Raw genomic sequence first — 16,561 nt, 5'->3', positions numbered from 1 at the left:
CAGGCACCAAGTAGGCAGCACCCACCAACCTTATTATGGGCTTCTCCCTACCTCACGGGTGTCCACCACTGTGGCTTACCTGGGCCTCACTGAGTGAAGAGGAATTCTCTTGCACCTTATTTTCTTTTTCACTGAAAGTAATGCCTCCTATTTATTTCCATGAAAAATACAGCAGATACAAAGAGCACAATAACACTATTTGATAGAGCACATTCTCATCTACAACACACCGTTTTTCAACACAGTCACCACAATTATCTGTGCACTCTCACCATCAGTCTGCTGCACATGACAAAACCTGTATCAGAGCAGGTGACCCACTGTCCCTGCTGCCACTGCTGAAGCGCAGCACTCACTCCTCACTGAGCTCACATCCACTGTTCGGTGTCCAGAAACCTTCATCAAGTTTGATGCATGTCACTCTGATGGATGTCAGTGGGTGACAATTTTTCTGCATGTAGGAACTCAGTGACACACCTTTGCTTCATCTGCACTTCTGTGTCAGACACCGCTGTGTCAGACTGCCCCTCTGCTGCCATCTGTCACACGGCAACAACATGGAATGGGATATTGGTGGGAAGGTTCCACCTCTACTGCCAGTGGGCTGACATCATGAAACAGGAGGCATTACTTTTGGAGCAGCCCTCCTAAAATACAGGATGTAGTCAATGTATGTAAGTAACAAAACTTATTTTAATCATTAATATTTTTATTAAAATGGTAAAAAGAGCAACAAAGCCATCAAACTACTGGGATCTGTGACCTTGCTGTTGTGAAGCCGACGCATCAGCGTGGTTCGGTGGCAGTGGCTGCAGTGCATGGTGCTGGGCTGCTCGGTGGGGCAAAGCTGTCACTGTGATGGTGTGGGGTGAGGGGGGGGGGGATGGACCGGGCTTGTTGGACACTGCTGACCTACCCTATAGCCATTCTGTACAAACAAAACCTGTCAGGAGGTGACAGGGAAATACAGCAACTTTGTTCTTGTAGAGAGGCTGCTCCACCTCCGTATCATACAGTATGATTGAGAAGCAGTTGGAAGTACAAGAAGTATGGGTCTGAATCAAAATCAACCCGTGCTGCTAATCCAGGGTGTAAGAATTTGTACCGAGGTGCTCAGGGAACTCTGAAGATGAAAAACTTGAGATTGATTTGTTTATAGACTTTCTTTCGTTACTCAGTACTGCAAAATCTAAGCACCTGAGTAATGATTATTATGTGTATTTTAGCTTTATCTTTGTCTATTGTTATTAGAAGGAGCAGATGCAATTACAAGCTTTGACTCCCATGTGCTACTGCTGCAGAGTGCAGGACAGGTAAGGATGGCAAGCAGAAAGGCAGCCTGCAGATCTCTGGGAGAGCTCTTATTACAGACAGCCCACCCGTGTAAGGAGGCTGGGAGATAGGGATGGTGCAGTCACGGTGGAATCTTCAGATTCTGGAGAACTTAGGAGATTTAGTTCCCATACCTAAGTATTAACTGAATCTGTTGTGAAATCTGGAGGCAGCTGTAGATGCTGAGCTATTTGGCAGGTTCAGTCATTAGGGAGAGTATGACCAATAAGTTAAAGGCTGTTTTACATGCAAGGGTTATGTCTGTTTATGCTGTTCTTGACCTGCATAGCACAGCTATAACAATAGAGATTTGTTTGTGTAAAGATAGCAACTCCCTTGTCAGAAGACAAACATACACATCTGTGCCCAAGTCTACAAATGCCTGCATGTGGGGCATCTCCGTACCACTGCAGCAGTGATTGCAATGTGGTATCAGAGAATCACTGAATCATTTGAGTTGGAAGGGACCCTCAGAGGCCACCTGGTGCCACTCCCTGCAGTGCACAGGGACAGCCACAGCTCCAGCAGTGCTCAGAGCCCCGTCCAGCCTGACCTTGGCTGTCTGCAGGGATGGGGCACCACCGCCTCTCTTCTCCATGCTGCACAGCCCCAGCTCTCAGCCTGGCCTCGCAGGGAGGGCTTCCATCCCCGGCCCCATTTCTGTGTCCCTCCTCTGGACGCGCTCCAACAGCTCCACGTCTCTCCTGCCCTGAGGACTCCACCTGTGGACGCAGTGCTCCAGGTGAGGTGTCACAGCGCACAGCAGAGGGGCAGGAGCACCTCCCTGCCCTGCTGCCCGCGCTGCTCTGGGTGCAGCCCAGGGTACGGTTGGCTTTCTGTGCTGCGAGGGCACACTGCTGGCTCACATCCAGCTGCCACCCACCAGAACCCCCGGTCCTTTTTGGCAGGGCTGTGCTCTATCCGTACGTCCCCCAGCTTGTACTGACAGTGGGTGCTGCCATGACCCAGGTGCACACGTTGCACTTGGCTTTGTTGAACCTCCTGAGGTTCCCCTGGGCCCAGAGCTCAGCCTTTCTGGGTCTCTCTGGATGCCATCCCATCCCTTGGGCATGTCAACCACACCACACAGCTTGGGGTCATCCGCAAACTGCTGAGGGTGCACTTTTGCACTCCTGATGCCATTGATGAAAATATTAAAGAGGACCGTTCCCAGTACTGTTCTGCATGTCCTGCTGCTGATGAGATATTTGATCCCCAAGCTGCAGAGTGGCAGTTGCAGGCACAGAGTGGCAGGAGGATGGCTCAGGGTCACCAGCCCAGCAGGACTCCTTGCTACAAAGACAGACTGTGGCTCTGGGGACTGGCCCTCCTTGGGGCCTTCAAATGCTGCTGCTGCCATCTTCTTCCCATGGCTTCCAATGGAGGCAAAGTAGATGATCAGTCACTCCTACATTGCAGCTACTTTGCTGTCCTGATGCCTGTCCGAGCTTATCGATGTCCCTTATTTATTAATTGTGAGTACTGTCTGTTTACATGCCTGTTACCTGTGCCCACAGCGCTGTGTAAAATCATACACAGCCAGCTGGGGGAAATTCAGCCTTTTCCCTCATTTTTTTTCATAGCAAAAACTGCTGTTTTTGCTCTGGCTGGAGATTACCTCCTACTCCTACTGCTGCAGGCACTGCAGTTTCAGTCCCACCATCACCACTTCTAGATTTAATGGGCTGTCAGGTTTCCTCTTGTTATCTCCTGCTGCAGCCAGAATAACTTATCCATAAACATTCCCCCCAACCTGAAGCAGTGTCCAGCAGGAAACAGAAGATTCTCTCTGGTTTCCCATAAGCATGTGAGCTCTGCCTCAGTATTAAGCTGAAGATGCTGAGCTGCAGAACAACTGCTTTGCATTGGTCAGAGCCATGGGTCACGAGCTCTGTGTGCACACCAGCTGCACTGAGCTCCCACTGCTGCATGCTGTCACAGCCTTTCCACTCTCCCCTGTTCCATGTCATCTTGGTGGTTCCCTGCTCCCTATGGGCTGTGTAGCATTGGTCAGGGTCTCCAGGAGGGTAGAAAAGGGGTGAGGGAACAGAAGGGGTGGATCAGATCAGGATTTTGTTTCTCTCTCCCACTATATTCCTGTTAGAGCTGGGAATTTAGACTGCTAACTGACCAAGCAGTGCCTCGGGCCGTGTTCCTTTTTCACTTCTCTGTAGTATCTAACAGAGCTCTCGCGGAATGGAAGAAAGAGGCTGGAGCAGGAGCTGGAGGAGGTGGAATCACAGTGCTCAGCTGAACTGCTCCCAGCTCCCCCAGCAATAGGTGCTGCCATATGTATGGTCGCCCTCTGCACTGATTTGTTAGGCCTTGGGTGTCCAATCTTTTTGCTTGCCTGGGCTACACTGAGTGAAGAGGAAATGTTTTGTGCTGCATATAACATACGTAAGTTGCTCAGAAAATAGTGCCTCCTATTTATTTACATGGAAGCTTCAACAGATACAAAGAGCACAATAACACTATTTGATAGAGCATATTCTCAGCTACAAAACACCGTTTTTTTCAACAGAGTCACCACCATTAGCATTGCATTTTTATGAGCCATGAACAGAAGCCCACATGCCATGTTCATCAAAACCTGAACTGACTTGTGGAATCGAACTCTATAACCCCAGGATAGGTTATAAAGCAGGCAGTGTTGATTCAGATGAGTGTACAGACGCCAGGTGCAAGGGGGATAGCTCCACCTAACTTCCACGAGTCAACAGAAATGTTACGTATTTGTAAGTCAAGCTCACACATATTCAACAGATTACCTTGAACCCCTCTACATATTCATTAATCAAGTCCCTCTCCCCTAGCGCATGCATTATATTCTCCTCTGGGTGGTCGCACCCCCATCTGGTGGTCTCTTGGGATGAAGTAAACACTCTTCCTCATCACGTCTTCTTGAACTTTAGCCTACTTTTCTCCTCGCTGTCTTAATTCTTGCTGACCAGGTTCATCCCTTCCTCATTATTTTGCTGACAATGAGACTGGGGCCTATTTTCTCCCAGCTCCCTCCTCCGGTTTCGTCCCTATCTTGCTGACAAGGAGTCTGGTACCTATGTTTTTCTTGCTGCAAAAAAGTGCTTCTGTGGAATTTAAGCAATAAGCAGAATCCAAACAGAATCGAAACCCCTTCTATTCTACTAAAGAAGCAGAATCCAACCCTCCCCTTTATCAGAACCAGCAGAGGTGATCCACTGTCGCTGTTGCCACTGTTGAAATGACCCACCCACCTCTCACTGTGCTCACATCAACTCTTTGGTCTCCAGACACCTTCAGCAAATGTGGATTTATTGTGGGACAAAGAAGGACGTTGTATTGCTAATGAGTGGTAAAGCTCAACAGTAACTTGGGCCAGATGTAAACACCCACAAGGTGCCCAGCCCTTACCTGTAACCAGCCTTGGTTGTGCGGGAAAACCATTGCCTTGGGTGGGTATATAAGGCTCTGAGCGCCAACAATAAACCCTTTGTTCTGCACCAGTGAAGGAATCTGCTGTCTGCTCCTTTGCCACACCCTCAAGGGAGCGTGATGCCCTCTTGCAACAATTTATGACAGTGGGTACTATTTTTTCTGCATGTAGGAATTCAATCCCACACCTTTGCTTCATCTGCACTTCCGTGTCAGACACTGCTGTGTCAGACTGCCCCTCTGCTGCCATCTGTCACACGGCAACAACATGGAATGGGATATTGGTGGGAAGGTTCCACCTCTACTGCCGTACCACCACCATCCACCTCTGATGTGGTGGGCTGACATCATAAAACAGGAGGCATTACTTTTGGAGCAGCCCTCGTTAAATATACAAGATAGTTAATATACTTAATTTAAAGAATATTTTAATCATTAATATTCCTTATTAAAACAAAAAAAGAGAGCAACAAACACATCAAACTATTGGGATCTGTGACCTTGCTGTTGTGAAGCTGATGCATCGGTGTGGTTCGGTGGCAGTGGCTGCAGCTCTCAGTGAGGTCTCGTGGTTTTGATCAGAGATTTGTGATGAAATTTTGCTCTTCCTGTACTTCATCTCACAAAATGGTTTTTCCAAGTGTATCTACTGCCAAAAAGTGATGACGTGAATAAGGTGTGATTGTGAAGCGAGGGATATCTATCTCTGGAAAGAAAGGTCTTATCTTAAGAGAGATCTGGTAGAGAGACATGATCAGAGCTCTGAGTTGAATTTCTGATTTCAGCTCTATTCATTTGATTTGAAAATTCTCAGCTAATGCATTTATGTAAACTGAAAAGGAAGTTGCAAATATACCAAAAGATGTCCACCACACACTGCACTGTGGGTGCTGTGAGGGATGGGTGCTTTTGCCTGGGGCCACGCTGGGCCATCTGTTGGGTCAGAGCTGACACCATGATGGCACAGGGCAGGGGAAGAGCTGCACTGCAAGCCGTGCCAGGCTGCATACAGCCCATGGGCTGTGAGTTGGACATGCCTGCATTAGACAGAGGTACCAGCCAGGACTTGCTTTCTCTCCGTCTCTCCCTCTCTCCCCTGTTCTGCAGATGCTCCAGTTCTGCACTGGTATTTGAATTCATTGGGGCGGTGAAGCTGACTGTATTCCCAGCACTGACACAGCCCATGGTGATGTACTGCGGGCCCGGGAGCAGTGCGGGGCAGCAGCAGAGATTGGGGGCCTCTCTGGTGATGGAGGGGATCTGAGCCCTGGGCTCTGCCCTGCGGATGGGGTGGAGCACTGCAGTGAAGGCACCGTTAGATGTGCAATTTGGATCTGAAATATCCTTTATCAGAAATTTATAACCCATTTAAAATGAATCCATTCCGGGCCCAGTGAGGGTCCCGGCTGAGGGAGGAGGTAATTCCCCGGGTTTATTAATGCAGTTTGATGGCTTTTATGCTGGGCTAGTATAAAAGAGTCTGTGTTGATAAAATACTTTGTAAAACCTGAGAGTTTTATCTGCAGTGCTGGAACTGTGCTGCCCCAGTGCTATGCATGGTACCAGCTCAGGAGTGCCAGCAGCAGCGGCTCCTTTGGCTCCTTTCTGCTTTCTAACAGAAAGAAGTAAAATTGGTGAGTTAGAAAGAACCCAAAGTTCCAGACCCCAGAGGGCAGATTCAGTCCCAGCTCCTTGTGCCAAGCTCTCACCAGACTGAGTTTACTGCTGGTGTAATGAGCGCAGCTCTATCCTGGTAGTGATCGTGGGATAATAACATCTCTAACAACAGTGGCTCTACTGTAATACAATTTCTGTTGCAAAAATATTGTTATTATGGAAATTGGTGCGACTGGATCGTAGCTGGGGAAAGTGAGGAATCCCCTGCAAAGAGGGGAGCGGGATGAGGGGCTGGAGTGGGGCAGCAGCGGGAGGGTGAGAAGGGGAGGGGGTCCCGGTGTGAGTGTAGGGATGGTGTGTGAGTGTGAGTGAGGAGGCAATGAGGAGGGGTCTTTGTGTGCCTGGGGTGGGAAATGAGTCTGTTTGTTCCCGTGGTGCCATTCTGGAGCCATTTTGTGGCTGTTTTTTTTGGGAGATTATTTTGGTGCCATTTGGGAGCTGCTTTTAAGTCATTTGTGGCTGTGCTGGGGTCATTTTGGGGCTCTTTTAAATTATATTCCAGACAAAACCTTCGTGCAGTGGGTGAGCAGTTGGCTGACGGGTTGGGCCCACGGGGTACAATCAGTGGGGTTCCATCTGGAACCATCCCAGCTGGTGGCACTGCTCTGGGAGAGTTCTCCACAGCTCAGCGTCAACTTCAGAGTGAGGAGATAAGGCAGTAAGTGTGTTAACACCGAGGAGATTGGGTTGCAGGGAAATTTGTAATTGGACATGCTGTTATGTAAGGAGGTTTATTCACGCTGCACCCAGATACACCACTGCAAACAGATGGATTAATGGAGAAATTTATCAGTTATACAGAGAAAAATAATGTGATCAAATCAGAATGAATCTTCCCTTCCTTAGAGATAGGAGAGCAATTACAGCACAATGGAGTCTGTGGAGAACAGAGAGGGGCCATTGTATGCACACAATAGAGAGCAGAGAGAAAACTGCAAGGAGGAAAAAAAGCCACGGAGAAGGAGATGGTGACTGAGAAAGAAACAGAATAAATGGCGTTATCTGTGATAAGGACATGATGTAAACGTGCAGCATCACAGCAACAGCAGGGCCTTGGGGAGCGGAGCTGGGATAGCTGTGGGCAGGGGCTGCACTTTCAGTTTCTTGATCTTCATATGCTGCTCTTACACCCCAATTAAAACCCTTTTGCTGCTGCTGAAATCCAGTGTAACCAATGGTTAGTGGTGGTGGCTCTTTGGCTGCTGCTTTGGGGCAGTGCTGGGGATATGTTGTCTGTTCAGGTGTGAGGAATTTCTGACCTCTCCCTTTTCCCAGGCAGCCAGTTTTCTTCTATGGCCCAGAAATGGATCCTAGATGCTGAAACAAAAGCTCACAGGAAACGCATGGGGAGCAGAAGCTGAAGCATATTGTGCTCCAATACTGCTTTTTGTTCTGTAAGTCATTTCCTGCCATCCATGCACCCCATGAAAGAATCCAGGAAAGCACAATTAATGTAATGAGCTCCAATTTCACACCATGGAAAGCCATCAAAACCAAAGCAGAATGCAGTGAAGCTCTGTGTTACTGCTATTGTGGCCAACGCTTGAATCCTTGAGCTCTGCACACAGCAGCCCATGCTCCAGGCAAGCAGCTGGATGCAAATGCCCCAGTCATTTTGCTTCCACTGCTCCCTAATTGTATTTAGAGCTGTTTTACAGACTTTCAGACATTTAGAGACAGCAATGCAGGGTTTGCTATGTGACAGAATGCACCTGCTGTGCTGGGCTATCTGCATGGTGTTGCTCATGTGGTTTAACAAGATGAGTTTGGCACCTTTTTTGGGGGGGGATGGGGTAGGCTAATTAGATGCAAACCATTTTCAGCACCCCAAATATAGATCCGTGTAATAAAAGCATGAAGCGATCATTCTGCTGACTTAAAACAAGAAGTGGTCTTGAAAGGGAAGCAAGACCAGGTGGTGATGCTGATGACCATAAGGGCTTGGCAGCAGCGACCAGCAGATGTGTCCCCATGGGGCTGTGCACGGCCCTTCCAGAGGAGCAGAGTGGGGTCTGTGCCAGCCTGGCCTGCCAGGCAGCAGGCAGCTTGCTGTAAAGTTGTTGTGAGCTAAACACTGATGTGGATACTGAGAAATGACTGACGTGACAGAGAGCAAAATGAGTCTGAGGCTCTCTGCAATCCCTGGACAATGGCTTCCAGGATGGCAACATTGCAGACGCTGATATTAAAAAGGGGAAAATACAGAATACAGATAGAGCAGTCATCTCCCGGAAGGTATTTAGAGAAGCAGTGACATTTAACAGAGTCGGTAGCGCCAGCAGAGCCATTACAAGTTGTTTATCATGCGAGCTCATCCAGCATTCGGGGGATTTGGGGTCAGCCATTTCATTTCCATGAGAATTTGATTTCAAGGTGGCAAATTCACCCTACAGTCAGATTTGTGCTGGTTGTACGTTTTGTAATGGCTCTGGGAAAAGCAACTTGAAAAACTGTCATTAAATATCACCTGTCCATCCCGAGCTCGGCGGGACGCCCAGCCCTTATTGGCGATGAGAGAGAAAGGGAGTGGTGCAGCAGAGCCCTTGGGAAGGATGTGGAACCCCTAATTTCTGCAGACACCCATGGAACTGCGTTGAGTGCAGCAGAGATATATTTAATTGATTCCTTTCTGTCCCATTCTGCAGATCTGCTTTGTAGGTGGTGTTTAGGACACCAGAGTGCCCAGCACCCTTCCGCTTACAGCCTCACCCTGATGTGATGGGATTCAGATGAGTCGTCTTCATCTGATTAATCTGATTTCCTGGGGAAAAAGAATAAAAATCCATTACAATCCCAAGGCAATACTCAGTAATGAACAATTTAAATACATTACCAAGCAGCTTGTGTTTTATAATAAGCTTCCTAGAAAACATGATATTGTTTTTCTAATAATCTCCTTATTGAAGTGTTATTGATTTGCAGAAAGGAATACTCACATATTCTTCTCAGGCCTCGGGAAGCGGATGGATTGTGTCAGCCAGCTTCTCATAAGCGGGTTAGCAGTGCTTGGGCTTGCTGTTCAGAGCACTTCTATGTCTCATTCAGGTGTTAGTGGCCTCTGTACCTGCACACGAATAGCAAGCACTTTTCCTCAGCTATTTTGTGACCTGTGATTCTGTAATTTGTCGGCAGAAAGGCAGAGATAACAAGGTAGGATGATGTAGGACCTACCTGTAGAGAAGACCTCCATGCAGCATCAGTGCAGCCCGCAGTGAACAGGAGGGAAGGAGGAGAGCTGGGCTTCACACAGAGCCCTGCTGGGAGCACACAGAGCCTTTCTCCCAGTGACCTCATTATTAATGGATGTTACAATCAGCCTCTTCCCATTACACTGCTCCTCAATTACAGAGGAGCTTACACCTCTTAGCTCCTCTTAGCTTTTGTGTTCCTTGCATCTGCTTACTGCCATTCACTGAGTGTTTCCAGGTGTGAAAAATGCAGTGCCCCAGAAGAGCTGATATTCGGTTTCCTTACTGAAGCCACATGCAGTTCCATTATTTTTCAGACTAAAATTGCAGGCGGGTCTTGAGAACAATGACTGCAGGGAAGGTGGACCAAGAGTTCATTAAAAAACATATTTTGCTAATAGCATGCTGAGACAGAAACCCTACTGTAGATAAGGAGCAGGAGTCTGTGCATGGGCTATAATGATGTGGGTGCCCCATCCCTGCAGGCACTCAAGGCCAGGTGGGATGGGGCCCTGGGCAGCCTGAGCTGGTGGGGGGCAGCCCTGCCCATGGCCGGGGGTGGCACTGGGTGGGCTTTGAGCTCCTCTCCAACCACAGCCATTCCATGGCTCTATGACAGAATTTCAGAGACTTCCACAGTAAATTAGGATTAAAAAAAGGTGGAATACGTTGGCCTTACCCCTCCGTATACTTGTATTATAAGTCAGTTGCTCCTGAAATCAGTGCCAAATAAACATTGTCATTGTATTCCTGAGCTCTGAAAGAGACATCTCCATCCTCTGTGGGCTAAAAGCAGAGACAGTCTCAGTTCTGATAGCTTTAACACACGTAGACAAGACAGAGAGAGGAAAAATACCCACATTGTACAGAAGCAGAATTGAGACACGAAGAGACAAAGCCATGAGCTGGTGGGAAATTGTGGTCAAATCTCTCCTTGGCTGACGACTGGTGCTTGGATTTATTGAAGCACTTTGGAAATGCATGTAAATTCTGTCTATTTTAGTTCATAACGCAGCATAAAAATAAAAGCACTTTGCTTCATCTTGTTAGAAATGAACCACTGCGTTTTAAATTTCGAGATGAGGTTTCATTTCAAAGTTAATTTCAGTTGTATTAAAAAAAAAAAAAAGAAAAAAGAAAAGAAAAAAAGCTTTGAAAAATGAAGCGTTTATTTCCAGATGGAACGCGTTTTATCTGACCCAGTTTTCTGTCAGGTTTCCTTTGCTGCTGCTGCACAGAAGAGCCAGGTGTCTGCAGAGCTCTGCGAAGGAGCTGCACTCTCTGGGCTGAGGGCTGTGGCAGTGCAGAGAGGGGAGAACACAGACTTCAGCCCTTGGGGCTAGGTGGTTCTACATGGCCGTGAGTGAAAGCACGTGGAAAGTCAGCATGGATCTCACACGCACTGTGGGTTATAAAATTCATTTTCCTAACCATTAAAGTAATAACTATAATCTACTCATTGCCAAAGAACAAGCGTCCCTGTAAAACCAGTTCTCAGCAAGTAGATGCAAAGTAACTGATATCAACAGGATAAACATTGCTTTAAATTGCACATAATGGCACTGGCTGAGGGCACATTGTACTCCTATTAAATGACTGTTTGTATGTATTTTGCCATGGCAGTGATGCATGCAGCCCTCTGCCATGCCCACAGCCTGTGGTCAGGTCCTGGTTCTCTCAGAAGTTTTCATTCTATCTCCAAACAGATGGCAGTTAGAAGGCAATTTTTTTTTCTGTTGCTGCCACCCATGTTAGCTTCAATGAGCATGTAATTGGACACTAAGATGCTAATTGGACTTTGCAATGAGCATTTACCGATTATAGTTTGCCTGATTCTCTCCATTGCTCTCTAGTTGTGAGCACAATGCTCATCATCCTGCATGCGTTCAATTGCTTTGTGTTCCTTCCATTGATAGCTGCCCTTGATCTGAATCCCCTTGTCCCAGGCATTATTTACTGATATGAATGAATCACCTCCTCCATGTATTTAAGCTCACTGTGAAAAACTGGAAACTTTCATACAGAAACAGTTCACTATTGGACACATTATAGCAATGCTGAACAGGGGCTCCTAAGACACTGCTCTGAGCAAAGTAGGGCAATAGGGTTGTTGGGAGTTCTTGGAAGGAAGCCTATCTTAGAGGTCAGCACACTAGATGAGGAATTTAATGATGGATTTCAATCCTAATTCTGCTGCTGATTTGGAATACGAGTTTGTCCCTAGCGAAGCTTTCTGTGCTTCTCTTTCCACTGCAGCCTGCTGTGTGATGCAGCTGTTTCAGTTGCATGCTCTTCAGGGGAGAATTTCCCACTGTGTTGCTGTTGATAGCTTGCAAGAGATGCATCAGTTGCTGCTCTCCCTCCCCAGGCTTTTACCTCTGATATTTGTTAACCCCGTAAGAGGTAGGGGCTTGTCACTGCCATGTGCTCATCACTCAACCATCTCATTAATCACAACCAAAGAACCTCATTGCAGATTCTTTAGTATAGATAGCAGCTGTAGACCCCTGTTTTACTGCTGTTCTATTTTGTGGAATTGGGCAAGCCATTTGACCTCTCTGTCTCAGCTCCTGAAAGATGACATCGCAATTCCATTGCAAAATTGGATACAATCTATCTGCTTCATGAAGAATTCATTAGCTAATGTTTGCAAAGTGCACCAAACAAATAAGTTCTAAACTCCATTTGCACTACTTCATTACACTGGCTTCTTTCATCAACATAATTAGTTCCTGCATGGATAATGTCACCTTCCCCAAATTAACTTTCAGATTTAACCAATCATGATCTTACACTTAGAGAAGCCCATGAGCTTTCCTTGGCTCAGTTTGTGCCAGCTCTGCTTTGTAGCTGGGAGTGCTGTACTGATGGATGCGCCATTCAGTTCAGGGCAGCTTGTGTCTGCAGAGGTGAAAACCATGAGGTGTAGAGAACAGACGTGCCTACCCACTGCAGATAGAAACACAGAGTTTACTAATTCATGGGAGTGAGCTGGCCCTTCATTTTCTTCAAGCAGTTGGAACCCCTGCTGGGGCTGTGATTTGCTGCTGAGGCACGTTTCTTGTCTGAACTAATAGAAGCAGAAGAGAGGCAATCGATACTTTGGAAATAGCCTATTCCTTCATGTGCTGTTTGAGAAGCAGTGCGATTTCTGCACCCCCCTTCCCAGCCCAGATGCAGTGGCTGCAGCACAGCACATGTGCTGTGCAGTGTGACAGTGGATGTGAGAGGCCCCTTGCAGACATGGGCGCGGGGCACTTCGTCGCTCCCTGAGCCAAGTGCTTGGCTCTGGCGAGGCTCACGTGGTCAGTGGCACGGTGCCTCTCATTGGGAATGAGGTCGGGTCTGTATTTCAGGATAAATGCTGTAATTACAATTGGCATTTCTGAGGCTCCTGCTGGCAGCAGCCAGCCGCCGCGCTGACAAAGCGCTGTTATTTGTGACACCGGCCGGGTGGGGGATCCATGGAAGGGATGCTCCACCAGATGCACCTGTTTACACAACATCGAGCCATCTGTTAGCAAGAATCCCTGCTCTCATTCCTGTGCCCTCTACCGTGATGAGGGAGGGAAGGAGAGAGCCCTACCCTTGTCCACCCATTCTCCTTTAAAGCTGAAGTGTGGACCATAACCTCAGCAGTTGATGTCGGGATGCTGCTGAAGCCCAGCAATGGATTTGATGTGGTGCAGCCTACTGTGGGACTGAGACACAGCCTGGGTTTTCTAGCACTGAGAATTAGGTCAGTCTGCATCCTTACCTGAGGCACAGCTTCATGGTGCTCTGTTGGCCAGGAGTCCTGGGATGCAAGAATGCAACTGCTCAGTCGGCATGGGGATGCAACTTCCTCTTGGAGGCTCCAGGGACACGAGGTGGGGTGGGAATGGCGGGTTGGTTTCTGACACCATCAGTCCCCCTGGCCAACTCCTTTACCCACTTCATCACACAGCTGAGGGCAGCAGAATTCCTGAAGCCAAACACCCCCACCCCCCCCTCCAGCTGAGGCAGGCACTGATGGCAGTGCTCCAAGCCAGAGCAGCAGAGGAAGCTCTCCAGTTGGTCATATTTGCAGTCACCCTGCATCCCTTTGCTCTGCTTGGCTGCTCTCATTCCTGTGCATACAGCACACTTGTCTTTGGCTTTATGTGGTCACCTCTGCTCAGAGTCCTGCATGGGACTTTCCCGCTGCAGGCACAGCCATCCCAGTGCTGTAGGTGTGGGTGCTGGAGCAAGCTCAACGACTTGTTTACACCCCAAATTTGAAAGGAAATGAGGGCATTACTTGTGCAAATTTTGGATGATTACAATTAAATAAAGCCCTTTGCTGTGGTGCTGAGCAAGTGGGACATCCTTGTTGTGCCGTGGGAGAAGGCAGTGCATGGCCATGAGCTGGCTCTGGGGATTAATGGCCCTATGTAGTCTGAAAGCCAGGATGGGAGGAGAGAGAAAAAGCACTGCTTTTTTCCTCCTTTCTACTATTAGACTCTAAATAATTAACAGGCAAATCCTGCGCAGAGGTTTGACACTGTGCTGCAGTCCGGGCGGGCCCCGAAGCACATGAAACCAATGACTTGCCATTCTCAGTTCCCTAGCAACCAGCCAAAGCAGGGAAATGTGCTTGGCCTTACCACAACAAGATGTTAAAGCAATTAATATTCATCACCAGCGGCTCCCTGAGCTGAAGTGCCCTGAGTGCAGACAGGGGCAGCCCTGGTGCATTTTGAGACAAAATTGGGTTGGGCTGAAAATGAGGGTACGTGTGTCCATATAAAGGGGAATGTCCAAAAATGAGGGTAGCCACACCCTTACCTACATGCACCCCTGGAGATCAGGGCTTTCCTAGCACAAGCAGTGCTATCGCCTACGAGAGCATCGCTTATCCTGCTCTGGGATGGGCAGGCAGCTCCTCAGGGAGATGGATAACCTGACAGAAATACATTTTGCTTTCCTAAGAAGGCATGAAGCAAATAATGGTGTCTTCTTTTCCTTTTTTTTTTCTTTCTTTTTTCTTTTTTTTTTTTTCATTGGAATTCCAGTAGAAAACTGGGGCATGACAATGTTAATAAAGAGGGAAAAAAACAGCTAACATCACCACAAGCCACCTGCTCCATTTTCTTTCTCTTGTTGCTCTAGATCTAAGTTTGTCTATGTGTCACGGCTGCAGCAAGAGGTATTTTTAATAATCAGCCCTCAGCAGCAGAAGTGTATGAGCCCCAGCCCGCTTCCAGCACTGCTCTGGTGGTGTTTCCACTTGGATAACCATTGAAGAACAGAGTGGGAGAATGCGAGAAGGAGGGACAGGTTCCCCTCTCCCATACCCTATTTGACAGTGTGGATTTCCAGATCCCTTTTCAACTGAGACAGCAGAAGGACCCTGAGGCTCACTTACATGTCCTGAGCTTTTCCCATGTCCCTGCTGTGAGAATGAGTTCTGTCATCAGGCTGAAGCCAAGCAGAGTCTTTGTGGCATAGCACAGAGCTGCAGATCCCTGCACAGCCAATTCCAGCCCCAGGGATCCTCATGGCTGTATCCTTTCAGTATCTAAAGGGGAGCTATGAGAAAGAAGGGAAGAGACTCTTTTGTGGGGTTTGTTGTGATAGGAGAAGGGGAAATGGCTTCAGACTGCAAGAGGGGAGACTGAGCCTGGAGATACGGAAGAAGGTTTGGCACTGAGGGCGGTGAGGCAGTGGCACAGGTTGCCCAGAGAGGCGGTGGTGCCCCGTCCCTGCAGACAGCCAAGGTCAGGCTGGACGGGGCTCTGAGCACTGCTGGAGCTGTGGCTGTCCCTGTGCACTGCAGGGAGTGGCACCGGGCGGCCTCTGAGGGTCCCTTCCAACTCAAACCATTCTGTGATTGTATGACACATCCAGGAGACCTATTACTTAATTGCTTAATTACTACAAATGCAGAGTTTGTGGTCCTGTGCACTGCAGGCTCTGCATTAAGGGAAAGGCAACCAATGCTCCTGGTCAGAAATGGGCTCATAGTGCTTTGGTTTTGATTTCTTTTGGATGTAATAAAGCTGTTCTGCCTCACCGTACCAGCAGACGGGGACACAGATTAACACACACTGAATTGACCCTGGCTCATTACTTGCTTACATGGGGAAATAACAACAGGTTTGGAATACGTAATCAGTCCATTAGAAGGCCCTTTCCTACCATTAGAAATTCTGGGGTATCGACACTATGGGTTTTTAAGAGCAATCAATCTAGATGGGTGCCAGGTGTGGCTGGAAGGTGACTTAGCAAGGGCTGTGCAGAGGTTCCTTACAAAGGGGTGCATTTGCCGAAGGACTTGAGAAAAATATCATCTTCTTGATCCATGTTTGGAAGGCTTTCAAGACCTCAGGTTTTAGAAATGCATCAATGTTTTATTTGATTTTAATGGGAACAAACGTTCCCGAGAGGCTTCATTCTATGAAAACTCTGCCATTTCTCATCCATGTGCCATTTCTCAGTTTTCCCTTGGTTTGGAAATACAGCAGCGATTTCATGTTTCAAATTCCTCAATACTTTGCTTGCTTCTAAGCCCTCAAGTCAGTGGTGTGCCCAGTGCTGAAAGAGCAGAAAGGCTTGGTGTGTAAGGACAGCAAAGAAACCCATTGCTCCAGTGCTTTTAGCTCTCAAGAGTGTGAGTGCCCCAGGCTGGGTGTACCAGGGATGCTCCAAAGCTGTGCTTAAATCTACTTGAGCTCTTGAAAGCACAACAGGAAAGAAAATAACACAGCACAAGGTTTTAATGTGTTATTAAGGGCTGTTATAAATTACAGCGTATCACTGAGACAAAACATTAAATAATAGATATAATACAGTGGCAGCTCTAGGAAGACAAATTCTCACCGAAGCTATAAATAAAAGGAGTTTGTGGAGTGCTGGCAGTGGCCCAGGGAACGGCTGGCTGCTCAGCCATGGAGCAGCAGTATTTATGTCCCCTGGTCTGTGGGCTGGAA

The 16,561-nt window shown here is 47.8% G+C and overlaps 2 long non-coding RNA genes across 3 annotated transcripts; one reads left to right on the top strand and one right to left on the bottom strand.

The window, feature by feature from the left end:
- Nucleotides 1-6,706: 6,706 nt before the first annotated feature.
- LOC121107533 lies at nucleotides 6,707-9,220 on the top strand. The gene is made up of 2 exons (XR_005841777.1): nucleotides 6,707-7,817; nucleotides 9,069-9,220. It is a non-coding gene; the product is annotated as an uncharacterized LOC121107533 (long non-coding RNA).
- On the bottom strand, nucleotides 7,786-13,930 carry LOC124417382. Of its 2 annotated transcripts, none has more exons than XR_006932091.1 (3): nucleotides 9,595-9,891; nucleotides 9,360-9,487; nucleotides 7,786-9,184 (listed from the first exon to the last, which is right to left on the bottom strand). It is a non-coding gene; the product is annotated as an uncharacterized LOC124417382 (long non-coding RNA). The 2 variants fall into 2 exon arrangements; XR_006932092.1 differs by lacking the exon at nucleotides 9,595-9,891 and adding an exon at nucleotides 13,369-13,930 and having other exon boundaries at nucleotides 7,810-9,184.
- Nucleotides 13,931-16,561: the final 2,631 nt, after the last annotated feature.

The sequence above is a fragment of the Gallus gallus genome, chromosome 24, assembly GCF_016699485.2.
Source record: "Gallus gallus isolate bGalGal1 chromosome 24, bGalGal1.mat.broiler.GRCg7b, whole genome shotgun sequence".
In the NCBI taxonomy this organism is placed as follows: Eukaryota; Metazoa; Chordata; class Aves; order Galliformes; family Phasianidae; genus Gallus; species Gallus gallus.
Note: the sequence above shows the minus strand (reverse complement) of the source record. Positions and strands in the feature narration are given on the sequence as shown.